The sequence below is a fragment of the Rhineura floridana genome, chromosome 5, assembly GCF_030035675.1.
Source record: "Rhineura floridana isolate rRhiFlo1 chromosome 5, rRhiFlo1.hap2, whole genome shotgun sequence".
Taxonomy (NCBI): Eukaryota; Metazoa; Chordata; class Lepidosauria; order Squamata; family Rhineuridae; genus Rhineura; species Rhineura floridana.
This window is the reverse complement of record NC_084484.1, coordinates 78,704,257-78,714,887: the sequence shown is the minus strand read 5'-3', so window position 1 is coordinate 78,714,887 and position 10,631 is coordinate 78,704,257.

The following is a 10,631-nucleotide window of genomic DNA, read 5'->3' as shown; positions in this document are numbered from 1 at the left end:
AATTTCTTTTAGCCATGTTGTCTGTGACACGGACTTTTTCCAAATCAGGCCACTTAGGATACAAATTTGCTTCGTAGGTTGGGATTGGTGTTCTTAATTGTCTTCCCATTATCAGTTGTGCAGGACTGCACTTCGTTGCATTGATAGGTGTTGCTGTGTAGCTTAGCAGTGCTAGGAAGGGATCTTCCTGACAGAAGATTCGCTTTGCTGTTTGTACTGCTCTCTCAACTTCCCCATTGGCTTGTGGGTAATGGGGACTGGCTGTAATGTGACAAAAAGCATATTTCACTGTGAACAAACTACCTGCAAATTGCAGTCCATTATCTGTTACTAGTTCATTTGGGCTTCCCCATCTGGCAAAGATATTCTTCAGACAACTGATAACAGTAGAGCAGTGGTTCCCAACCTGGGGGCCAGGACCCCCAGGGGGCTCGTGAAGTAATCCAGAGGGTGCTGCGAACAGTAAAGAAATGAATTATTTATTAATTTTTTTAAAAAAGTCTTCACTCCCTCTACACTGTCTGCTTTCCACTGCTGCTGCAGATGACACCTCCCCCTTGCTCCAAACAAGAGGGGAGGCATTTTCTGAAGCTCCAGAGCTTCTTTCAAGTGCACTAAGGGCAGGCATCTGCCTATAAAATACATGGCAGATGCCAAAGGAGGCTGAGGGTGGAGCTACCAGGAAGAAGAGGGGATTACTATCACTGATTTCCATCTCCTTGCACTGCCGCTATTGGCAACACCCTTACTTAGAATGAGAGGAGAGGGCTTCTTGTGAAGCAAAAAGAAGCAAGCCTGCAAAGAAAGGCTGCTTTCCCCCTTCCTTCCTGTCAGCCAGCCTGCCTCCCTGGGGGGAGGGGGTCACAATTTTTTTTCAGGTTATAAAGGGGGTCCCGTGCTCATAAAGGTTGGGAACCACTGCAGTAGAGCTTGTTGAATCAGGTATGTATGCAATCTCTGTGTATCTGGAGAAAATATTTTGTCCTTGTAACTCACAGATGTCTGCTTCCACTCTCTTCCATGGTCTATCTGGCAATGGAGTGGTAATGAGAGGTTCCTTCCATTGTGAAGGTTTATTTGTCTGGCAAAACTCAACGTTTACTATTATTGCCATGAGGTCTTGTCCTATTCATGGCCACCAAACACCCATTCTAGCACGTTCTCTGCACTTAGTGATTCCCTGATGGCCTTCATGGAGTTTTCCCAATATTTCCTGTCGCATTGTAGCAGGACTGATAATTCTATCACCAAATAGGACTGTTCCTTCCAACTTTGTAAGGCTTCCCTTTTCTACAAATAAATGTTTAAGGTTAGATGTCACTTCATACATGTACAATGACAAATTTCTGACAAATTTCAGCACCGTTGAAAGGTCTAGGTCAGTGCTGGTAGCTGCTTGAATGTGTTGAAGGAGTGTGGTAGATGTTGGTTTAGAACCTTGTAAAAGATTTACATAGACTTTGATTTCCTCAACTTACTGGGTTGCTTCAGGCTCTGGAGTTCCCAGTGGATTTCTTGACAGTGTGTCTGCTACAACAAGAGTATTGCCTTGTCTGGACTGTATTCTGCTTGAGGATTGTACCTCATCATGAGTAAAAGGAGTCGCTGACATCGTATTGGTACTCGATCCAGGTCTTTGCAATTTATCAGCAGTACCAAGGGTTTATGGTCTGTACGGAGTGTAAATGATTCTACCCCATAGAGATATTTTGAGAATTTTTCATAAGCCCAAACAGCAGGCAGACATTCCTTTTCTATTTGAGCGTATCGGGTCTCAGCTTCTGTTAGTGTTCTTGAACAATAGGCCACTGGTTTCAACTCTCCATCATGATTTTGGAGTAGTACTCCTCCTGGGCCATAACTGCTGGCATCAGCACTCACTACGGTCTGCCAGTTAACTTCATAGTAAGCAAGTACTGGAGCCTCTCCCAGGAAAATTCTTCCATGAATGCCTGCCCAACCATGAGGAGGCCCATATGGTTCCCATTAGACAGTCCAAAGACAAGGGCTGTAACTACTCTGGCCTTTGTCTAATGCAAATGGTTAACAGACTGGTCCTAGTAATATTAAATGGGAGTGTAGAAGGTGACATTAATGGCGAATTCACATTCCTTTCAGGGTTGGGAGCCTCCACAATTGATTATTTCATTATTTCATATGATCTACTAAACCTAGTGTCTTGTTGTAAGGTGGGCAAGGTGGGCAAACGTATGGAGAGTGAGCATTTGCCCATAGTTCTATCCTTGAAACTCGGATCTCAAAACATTCACGCAGATTATGAACTGTTGCTGAACTCTGAGGCAGAGTCAAAAACCACATGTGTAAAGTGGTCAAATACAATAGGGCACACTATCATAGTGGTTGTACTCAGAAGACAGCCTATACCATCGCGAAGCAATGTTAACAGCAGACTCTCCAAGAGCAGCGATAATTTTGTTTCAGGAACTGATTTCCTCCTTACATAATTGTTTAAAAGCTAAAATTCCAACAAGATTGGAAATTAGCAAATCTAAACACTGGTTCAATCGGGAATGCATTGATATGAAAAAATCCATAATTGAGAAATATCAATCATAAAGGGATCAAAATCTGTCAGCACTACCTCCTGAATGGTTCCAGTTAAAGAGGAGATACAAGGCCTTAATTAAAGTAAAAAAGAAGCAGGCCACAAAGGAGGCTTGGCAAAGCTTAATTAAAGCGACAAGAGCACACGCCGCCGCAACTTTTTGGAGTGTGGTCACAAGGGGCTATCCAAAAACAACAATTAACATGGACAGCTATATTCCAGTGACTTCCTGGGAATTGTATTTTAGCACTATCTACGCAACAGGACCAAGCTGTCACCAGTCATTAAAGATAGACATAAGTAGTTTCCCTGAGTGGCTGCTGGTCACCTTCCATGAAGTCAGAAGCCTTATTTCTAAATTGAAATCTGGTAAAGCAACAGGGAATGATAATATTCCATCAGAACTCCTTAAGTTAAATTTAGAGTGGTGGGCCCCTATCCTAGCATCATTATTTACATGTATTGATCATACAGCATGTGTTCCAGAGGACTGGGGGCTTGCCATCATTATTCCAATATACAAAAAAGGAAAAAGGTCAGATCCTGCTAATTACAGACCGATTAGCCTGCTAAGTATAATTAGCAAGCTATATGCTTCTCATTTGCATGAGAAACTACTAAGCTGGCTAGAGCAGGAAAATTCACTTGGTGACGAGCAGGCCGGTGTTAGGTCGGGTTGCTCCACAATTGATCAAGGACTTGTTCTTCGACATCTTATGGAAAAATATACTCTATCAACGAAGGAGGGGCTTCACGCAGCTTTTATTGACTTTAAATCTGCGTTTGATTCGATTTCAAGAGACAAACTTTGGGGAAAAATTGAGGCCACAAACATCGATAGGAGACTCCTTATATTAATGCATAGTCTTTATGAAAACACAAGCTTGGGGGTTAAATGTGACCGTGTTGTTCACTTAACACATCCCATTCCCACTTTTAATGGAGTGAAACAGGGATGCATTTTAGCTCCCACGTTGTTTAACTTTTATATCAATTCATTGATCGAAACCCTAGCAAAGGTAAATTCACATCCTCCCAAGTTGGCAAATAGACCTGTGTCAATCCTTCTGTACGCGATGATGCGGTACTTCTATCCTTGTCAAGAATCGGCCTGAGACGCCTTTTATGCGCTTTAGCCTCATACTGCAAAGATGAACGACTGACAATTAACTACGACAAGTCTAAGGTCCTAATTTTTAATAGGAGGAGGAGTAGGCATCGATGGCAGATTAATGACCATCAAATTGAACAGGTTACCTTCTACAGATATTTAGGTGTAGCCTTTCATTCAACAGGCTCATGGAAAGTTCAAATAAAAAATGCCATTGTGAATGCCCAGAGAAGTACAAAGCACTTCTATCCTTCTATTACACCAAAGGTGGCCAATATATCCCCGCAGCCCTACAGGTTTTTGTTGCTAAGATCACAGCCCAGATGCTGTACTGTTCCCAGCTATGTGTTTTTGATAATTTTGCTCCTTTTGAGACTGTTCAAACTAAATCTCCTCTCGCTTAGACTACTGCAATGCGCTCTACGTGGGGCTACCCTTGAAAACGGTCCGGAAATTACAACTGATACAGAATACGGCAGCTCGGTTGCTCATGAATAGCCATCGCCGTGATCATATTACTCCGGTGTTAGTAGATCTACACTGGCTACCAGTTGTTTACTGGGCCCAATTCAAGGTGTTGGTGTTGACCTTTAAAGCCCTATACGGTTTCGGCCCAGTTTATCTGAAGGAGCGTCTCCAGCATCACCAATTATGCCGCCTGACGAGATCAGCCACACAAGACCTTCTCTCGGTTCCACCAGTTAAAACAGCGAGACTGGTGCGGACCAGAGAGAGGGCATTTTCGATTGGGGCCCCCACCCTCTGGAATTCCCTCCCTTTCGATCTTCGCCATGCCCCCTCCCTAATAGGTTTCCGCCGGGCCTTGAAAACCTGGCTATTCAGGAAGGCCTATGGGATCTCTGGGGTGGGTTAGTTATTAATGTTGTTATTAATTGGTAGAGTGGTGCTTAGATGATTGATGGTCATTGATTGTATATTGTATTTTATTGTATTAATGTACGTCGCCTAGAGTGGCAGTTAATTCGGCCAGATAGGCAACTCATAAATAAAATTTTAGTATTTATTATTATTGTTATTAATTTATAAGAGCTATATTAGGTACTCCGCTATGTGTCCCTAATATAATTCTGCGGCTGGAAGTGGGCCAAATTTCTGTTGAGGCTCGTGCATTGATATATAAGATAAACTGGCTAAAACTAATGTTCTTCCCAGTGGGTTTAGCTCCTTTGACTCTGGTAGATACTTTTCAATCTAGATGGAAAAGAGAATTGTCAATGAAATTGTCGTACTTGGGGTTTTCCATCCCCATCATTATGGCATTAGGCTATGTTCAAGCAAAAAAGGCTGTCTCCCAGCGAATCAGGGACATTGATTTACAAACCCATTTGAACTTGGCTGCACTCTATTCTAACTATGGAGATTATGTGAGAAAGTTTATGACAACAAATTATATGAGAAATCTGTCAACTCCTAAACACAGAAAAGCTTTCACACTTGCTAGACTTAATGTCTTACCTTCTGCACTTTTAGAAGGTAGATTTAGCAAGGTGCCAGTACAGGAGCGCTTTTGTCCCTGTGATACGGGAAGTGTGGAAATGGTTGTACATGTATTGTTGTATTGTCCTTTTTATCGACACTCCCGATTCGATCTTATTAACCCAATTCTCCAAAAAATCCCAGGGAAGTCTGATGCATTTTATTTAGAATATTTACTCTCTGACAGGAACCAGCAGATGACAGCCAAGGTGGCAAGATTCTGTGCTTTGGCTGTTACCTGCAGGAGAGTGATGATGGCAAATTATACAGCCACGAGAGTGGCTGTATACTATAGTCAGCGGGGATTTTTCACATTCAGCAATGTTAAATGGAAAATATCCCCCCATGCCATTCTGTGGCTTCTCATAAGCTCATTTCAAAACAAAACCTTACAAAACTTATAGTTCTGAACTCAGAAACGCTTGCTTAACAACCCTGTCAATTTTCATGGCGATACACAAAACAGTCAGAGAGAATCGAGAGTTCAAAGTCTAAAAAGAGAGAAAAAAACTCAGAGCCCTTTTTTACTTTTTTCTGCGAGTTCTCATGATCTGTTGAAATTCATTAAAAATCTGCCATGTTCACAGAGTACCTGTAATCCTAATACTGACCTTGCCCCATACTCTGACCTTCATCTACTGCAGTTTAAAAGTTAAAAAAATATGCCTGGTTGATTTTTAATTAAGAAATTTTGGCTGGAAGCCTATTATAACGCGGGGCATGCTCAGTAAGGACCAACTGTCAGTGTTCTAAAAGCCTCACAGCTGCTGGGCTTGGCTAATAAGAGGGACACACCCACACCAGACTTGATTTCACTTGAGACAGTCATGGCTTCCCTCAAAGAAACCTGGGAAGTGTAGTTTGTGAAGGGCGCTGAGAGGAGACTCCTATTCCCCTGAGAGAATGGTTAACAGTCAGCCACTCTGATTGAAGGTCTGTGAGGGGAACAGGGCATCTCCTAGCAACTTTTAGCACCCTTCACTTACTACACTTCCCAGGATTCTTTGAGAGAAGCCATGATTGGCTTTGAGCCATGGCTTTGAGAGAAGCCATGATAAATTCTTTTAAATTGTTTTTAAAAGATGTGTTTTTAAATTTGTATATTTGTTTTTAATGTTTTTAGTTATTGTAAACCGCCCAGAGAGCTTCGGCTATGGGGCGGTATATAAATACACTAAATAAATAGATAAATAAATAATGATTGTCCAAAGTGTAATAGAGGCCTGGTGTGGATGTGGCCAGGGCCAGCTTTGTTTTAAATTTGGGTGGGAGGTAGGGTTGCCAGGTTCAGGGCCTGAGACTGATCCTGTATCTTTAGGAGAAGAGAAAGTCAGCCATGTGCAGGTGTTCTTGCAACATTGTAATGGGAAAAACCACAAGGTAGAATTCTCCCTTCCCCCTGCCCAACTTTGAAAGATACAGAAGACATCTTGGTTGCAAGGCCCAGCCTGGTCAGTTTTACCTATCCTAATCATGCTTGCATAGGAGTATATCCGATTCAACTCAATAATCATACACATGATCAGACCTGCCTTTTCCCTCCTTCCCCTTTCCTCTCCCTTTCTCCTCCCCTCTTCCTTCTTCCCTGCCCACTCCAGCCTTCTATCCCTCCCCACCAGTCAGTTTTACCTATCCTAAGCATGATTGCACGGGAGTAAATCCCACTGAACTCAATAAACATGCAAACGACCACATCTGTCCTTCTTCTCCCCTCCCCCTCCTGCCTGCTCCCATCCCAGTCCTCCCCTCTGCCTTTCCACCCCTCCCTCCTCCCCCTCCTCCCTTCCCCATCCCCTGTGGTCAGTTTCACCTATCCTAAGCATGATTGCCTGGTGTGTGTGTGTAAATCCCACTTAACTCAATAAGCATGCAAATGATCAATCCATTCTCAGCAAACTTGCACAGGATCCCGTTTCTTACCTCCCGGATTAAAAAGCAGGGGAATTCACTAATACGCAAAAAACCTTGCGGTTTAAGAATGTACCTATAGCCCACAGATATTTCTACCAAATTTTAAAAAGCAGGGAAATTGGGCAGCTATAGTGAATGCACCAGGGGAGCAGGAGACCTGAACTCCTCTCTGAGATATTGGACTGCCCCACAAAGTTGTCAAAATGCAAACACAATTTGGGTTGGTCTTTCACAGTCCAATCCACTTGCTGTGTAGCTTGGAAGAATTTGGTATCATGTGCCTCTGAGCATATGGTGAGTGCTGGCAACACCTGTAATCAGCCCAAATAATAGAAAGAAGATATGTCCTGTGCTGATCTTGTTTTAGCCGGGAGGAAGCAACATAATAAAGACAGTTGATATAGTTCAGATGGTCACTTTAAATATGTCTGATTTACTTTGCAATTTTAGTGAAGTTTCCTATAGGAAATCATTTTCTTTTGCTTTGGTTTCTATGAATATGTGAAGTACAGCAACACTTTGCAAAATTTATACTAAAAAAACTCCAAACATAATTGTGGAATAATGGCACTGACTTCTGCAAAATAGTCTCCAGTGGACCTCAGAAGTGTCTCAATTTGCACAAGATAAAACAGTGGGAGGTGAAATATATTCTAGCAAAATTCTAGGTGTGCACTATGTTTTTAATTGATCGTGAACACCTTGCCGTAAATACAGTGGTTTAAACATAGCAGGCTGAAAACATGCATCCTCTTTTTTCCAACAACTAGAGTCATTGCTAAAGTAGCAGCATATTGTAATCAGTCTGATCTTACAACAAACTGCAGTTTCAGGTCCAACTGTTAATGCACCCAAAATAGAAATAGAGCGTAACCTCCAGTTTGAAACAAAAAAGGCTATCTTCACCATCATATGACATTGACCAATAAAAAGGCTTTGAAATTAATAAAAATAAATTTGACACAGATTTCTAGGATGAATAATGAAGGAAATAAAATTTTCTAGTTTAGATTCTCTGTAGAAACATTAGTAACACAGGAAAGAAGCAAAGTAAGAAGAACACCAACAAACATACAAAAATATAATTCTCCATCTTTGGAGATGGCATGTGTTGCCACCACTCACCATATGTTCAGAGGCACGTTACCAAATTCTTCCAAGCTACACTGGAAATGGATTGGACTGTGAAAGACCAACAGACATTGTGTTTGCATTTTTACAGATTTGTAGGGCAGTACAATATCTCAGAGAGAAGGTCAGGTCTCCTTCTCTCCTGCTGCATTCACTATAGCTACCCAATTTCCCTGCTTTTTAAAGTTTGATAGAAATATCTGTGGGCTATAGGTACATTCTTAAACCGCAAGGTTTTTTGCCTATTAGTGAATAACAATAATAGTTAATCTTGGATGGGCCACTGATGTCTTAATCTAACACCAATAGTACCATATTATTTCAGACTGCTGCCCTTGTTTCCTCCTCTGTATAATACTGACATGTTTTATTGTCTTACTGTTTTTACATTTTATAGTGCTGGTCATTGACCGTAGTAAATGATGATGATGAGTCATCCTGGTCCTCTGCAGCAGCAAACTCAAATGATTTAAAAATCTGCTCTGCTTGCTAGCCCATGGCATAAATCAAGGAGTATACCTGAATTTCTTCCTTCTTTTCATTCAGTTTTGTAGCAATGTGGTATCTAGAAAACCTCTGCTTCCAATCTGGCCATGCTGCAGGCCTGATGAAATCAAAGGCCTCTGGTGGGGAAAACTTTGCCATTGCTTTCCTTTTTTTTTTCCAGTTGTCTCAGGAGCTCTGCTACTCTGAAGAGACTATGAGGATTTCTTAACTTCTGATACCATGTTATCTTGATCAGGATGAGACTGAGGATAAAATAGAGCTTTTTTATTTAATAATTCTTAAACAGTAAACATCTGAGCTTGTTTTGTGCTAGGCCTCACCCAGCACCATAACACTGACTAACTCCAGTAACTAAATCAGTCTAGCTCCCCTAGGGTGTATAATACCCTCTAGAGAAATTTAACTCTTTCTTTGCTGTGCATCTAACCCAAAGACACTTTTCACTACAATGAGGAAGGAATTCTACCCCAATCTAAACAAAAAGCCTACATATATGTAACTGTATTTGCTCACATTCATCCCTCATTGCCCCTCTAATCCTTCTCCATTTTTGTCTCTTCCACTGTTGAAATTTGGATTGTGAACTCTTTCTTTGTTGAAGGGCCTGCATTATTTGTTTGTTAAATTTGTATACTGCTCATACAGCATATGGGTAGTTTTCCAAAAAAGCCTGTTAAAACCCTATTTGCTTATTTTAGTCTGTAAACTGAAAAGCATACTAAGGATACTACACCAATAACAATATTTCATCTATCTTAGACTGCATTATCATATCTTTATTTCCCCTGCAGTGATCACAAGGACAGTTGTTGACGTTATCTATACCACAATCCTAGCCCAATTTAAATAGTCATACTCTTTTCCAAGGGAACCATGGAAACTATAATTCAGGCAATGGATCTCTCACAGATCATTTTCAGCACCTCATTGAACAACATTTTTCAGAATTCTTTGGGAGAAGCCATAATAAAAATGGTGTATCTGTTTGCAGTGTAAAAAGGGCACAGAGATAGAAAAGGATAAAAGGTAATCCACTTCAATCCCTTGTTACATGACAGGTCCATCTGTCCTCTCCAGCAATCCATAGATCAGCCTTCACAGTTCAGACCACGGTGTACCTTTTGCACTGGAAGCAATGTGCTTACAGGGCAAATACTTCAGATTATTCATGCAAGAAGTCAAATCACACCTTCAGGTAAAGGCTGAAACATTAACAAAAAGAACCCTACCCAATATAAAACATACACCAAAATATACAAATAGTCACAGTCAATCTGGCAGAAGAAAAGCAGTCAGAACCTGAGTCAAAGCCCCATCAAGTCATCCAAAGAAGAATTTGACTGGGTACATTTTCAGACCACCAAATAACCCGTCCTTTGTTGTAGGAGCCCCAGACACCCTGGAAGGAGTGAGGAGGAGTGAGAAGGATGGGAACACAAAAATCACATGAAGGTAAATATCAATTTTCCAGATTTAATACTTTTACACTCTTGGGTATTTTCCCTCCTGAAACACCAAGATCTCATGTTCATATCTAGAAATGTTAAGAATGTATTGTTGTAAAAAAAGGAGAATTTGTCCCTCAACATTTACCTCTAGTGCTTAAGCTATTCTCACTACAGAGCAATGTTCAATATCCAGCATGACGCATCAACCCCAGACCCAAAATACTTTCAAGGTAAAACTACAATAAATCGCCATGCAATTGTGTTTATGTATACATACTTCTGGCTTTTTAAGTTTTACTGTAGAAATTCTACAGTAGGATAAGTGCTTTTTCAATTTAGCATCTTTCCAAGGAATGTGGATCTCAAAGTAACTGACATAGTTTCCTAGAATATTATTTTATTTAATGGAATTTCTCTCTCAGCCCACTTATATTTGTTGGATTCTCAGGAATCTGAACAA